Raw genomic sequence first — 3,288 nt, 5'->3', positions numbered from 1 at the left:
TAACCCAGCTCCCCGAACTCCCATCGGGCTATACACCTCTAGAATTTTGTTGTCCTTCCAAAATTTACTTATTCTTTCTGCACATTTAACTCCATGTTCTGTCAGACCATCCCTCTGTACATGTGTCCTCCTTATCACTTGTTCCGCCTCACCTTTCTCTACTACACACTTAATATTCCAGAATTGTGTAGTCCCCACCTGTCCTTTATTCTTCATCTCACTATCCTCTCTTGCATTCTGGATCCCTGCCCCCTGCAAATTTAGTTTAAACCCCCTCAAGCAGCACTAGCAAACTTTCCTGCAAGAATGTTGGTACCGCTCCAGTTCAGATGTAAACTGTCCCGTCGGAACAGATCCCACCTTCCCTGGAACAAAGCCCAATTATCTAAAAACCTGAAGCCCTCCCTCCTGCCCCATCCTCTCAGCCACGTATTAATCTTTATAATCCTTCTGTTCCTTGCCTCACTCGTTCGTGGCACAGGTAGCAATCCTGAGATTGTTACCCTGGAGGTCCTGCCCTTCAGCTTCGCACCTAACTCCCTGAACTCCCTACGCAGGACCCCCTCACTCATCCTACCCACGACGTTGGTCCCTACATGGACCACAACATCTGGATTCTTGCCCTCCCTCTCGAGAATAACCTGCACCCGATCTGAGATGTCCCGGACCCCGGCACCAGGGAGGTAACGTACCATCAGAGACTCCCGATCTTCCCCATAAAATCTCCTATCTGCCCCCCTGACTATAGAATCCCCTATCACTACCGCTCTCTTCTCTTCCCTCCTCCCCTTCATAGTCGAGGGTGCAACCTCAGTGCCAGAGACAGGATCACTGCAACTTGTTCCTGGTAGGTCATCCCCACCAACAGTATCCAAAACGGTATACTTATTGTTGATGGGAACGGCCACAGGGGTGCTCTGTTCTCTCTGTCTGCTCCCCCTTGCCTCTCCTGACTGTCACCCATTTGCCTACCTCCTGTCTTTTTGGTGTGACTACCTCCCGATAACTCTTATCTGTCTCTGTCTCTCGAATGAGCCGTAGTTCATCCAGCTCCAGCTCCAACTCCCTAACTCGGTCTGATAGGAGCTGCAGCTGGACGCACCTCTTGCAGGTGTGGTCGTCAGGGACCACTGTGTTGACCCTGACCTCCCACATACTGCATACGGAGCACACCACTGCTCTGACTGTCTCCCCCATACCTGATCCCAGATTAGTCAGAATAAATGAAAAAAGTACCTACCGACCGTACCTTTTTTTACCTCAGCAAGATTGCACCTCTCGCCCACTCATCCACACACCGATGCCACTTTGCTTCACTTCTATACACTCTGCGCCTGTCTTCTGAGTAAATACAGTTGCAAAAAATTCATTTAAGATCTTCCCCCTCTCTTCTGGCTCCACACGTAGATTACCATTCTGATTTTCCTGAGAACCAATCTTGTCCCTTGCAATCCTTTTGCTGTTCATGTATCTGTAGAATCTCTGAGGATGCTGCATCACCTTTTCTGCTAGAGAAACCTCATGCCTTCTTTCAGCCGTCCTGATTTCTATCTGAAGTGTTCTCTTGCATTTTGTGTATTCCATCAGCACCTCATTCGTTCCTTCCTGCCTGTCCCTGCTATGCACCTCCTTTTCCCTTCTTACCCAGAACCTCAACAGCTCTTGAAAACCAAGCTCCCTACACGTGTTATCGTTACCTTTTATTCTGACAGGCACGTACAAGCTTTGTGCTCTCAACATTTCACTTTTGCAGCCTCCCACTTACCAAGGCCGCCGTAGGCAGAAAACAGCCTGTCCCAATCCACACTTGCCAGATCATTTCTGATAGCTTCAAACTTGGCCTTTCTCCAATTTAGAAGCTCAACCCGCAGGCCAGGCCTATCTTTTTGAATGTTTACTTTGAGTTTATTGGCATTGTGATCACTGCATGCAAAGTCTCCCATATCCAAAGATCTGTCACCTGCCCTGACTCATTCCCCAATAGCAGATCCAGTATTACACACTCTCTCGTTGGCACTTCTGTGTCAGGGAATTTCCTGAACACATTTGACAGACTCTATCCCATCTCATCTTTTTACAGTTTGGGAGTTCCGGTCAATATGTGGAAAGTTAAAATCACCTTCTAAACAATCTTATGTTTCTTACACAGTCTGCAATCTCTCTACAAATCTGTTCCTCTACATCCTGCAGACTGCTGGGTGGTTGGGAGTTCAGCCCCATTAAAGTGGTCCTACCTTTCCTATCCCACAGTTCCACCCGCAATGCCTCACCGGACCAGTTCTCCACTCTGTCCTGACTGACACTGCCATGACATTTTCCTGACCAGTAACCCCTCTCTCTTTAATCCCTCCTGTTCTGCCGAGCTGCCAATCCTGCCCCTCCTGCAACCAAATCTCACTAATGGCTACGTAATTCCAGGTGTTGCCCTGAGCTTATCCAGCTTTCCTACCATACTTCCTGCATTGAAATATACACAATTCAGGGCACTAGTCAGACCGTGCACAACCTTGCGATCCCTGACTTTCCTACCATACTTCCTGCATTGAAATATACACAATTCAGGGCACTAGTCAGACCGTGCACAACCTTGCGATCCCTGACTTTCCTACAATACTTCCTGCATTGAAATATACACAATTCAGGGCACTAGTCAGACCGTGCACAACCTTGCGATCCCTGACTTTCCTACCATACTTCCTGCATTGAAATATACACAATTCAGGGCACTAGTCAGACCGTGCACAACCTTGCTATCCCTGACTTTCCTACCATACTTCCTGCATTGAAATATACACAATTCAGGGCACTAGTCAGACCGTGCACAACCTTGCTATCCCTGACTTTCCTACCATACTTCCTGCATTGAAATATACACAATTCAGGGCACTAGTCAGACCGTGCACAACCTTGCGATCCCTGACTTTGTCTGAGGTCTCACCAGCATCTCTCTCCACTGACTGTTCCCGTCCCCCTGCAACTCCAGAGGGTCATTGGAGTCTCCGGGTGCCTCTGTCCCTCGTCCCACCAGGCTCAAGGACAGCTTTTCCCGCTGTTATAAGAATCAGGATCAGGTTTAATATCAGCAGCAAATGTCATAAAATTTGTTGTTATGCAGCAGCAGTACAGAGTAATAAACACTGTGAATCGCAGTAAGAATTAAATAAATATTGCAAAAAGAGAGGAAAAAGGAGTGAGGTGTTGTTCATGAGTTCAATGTCCATTCAGGAATTGATGGCAGAGGGGGAGAAGCTGTTCCTGAATCGCTGAGTGTGTGTCTTCAGGCTCCTG

This window comes from Hypanus sabinus, unplaced genomic scaffold (genome assembly GCF_030144855.1).
Source record: "Hypanus sabinus isolate sHypSab1 unplaced genomic scaffold, sHypSab1.hap1 scaffold_2336, whole genome shotgun sequence".
Classification (NCBI taxonomy): domain Eukaryota; kingdom Metazoa; phylum Chordata; class Chondrichthyes; order Myliobatiformes; family Dasyatidae; genus Hypanus; species Hypanus sabinus.
The sequence above is the reverse complement of the archived record's forward strand: the minus strand, read 5'-3'. Positions refer to the sequence as shown.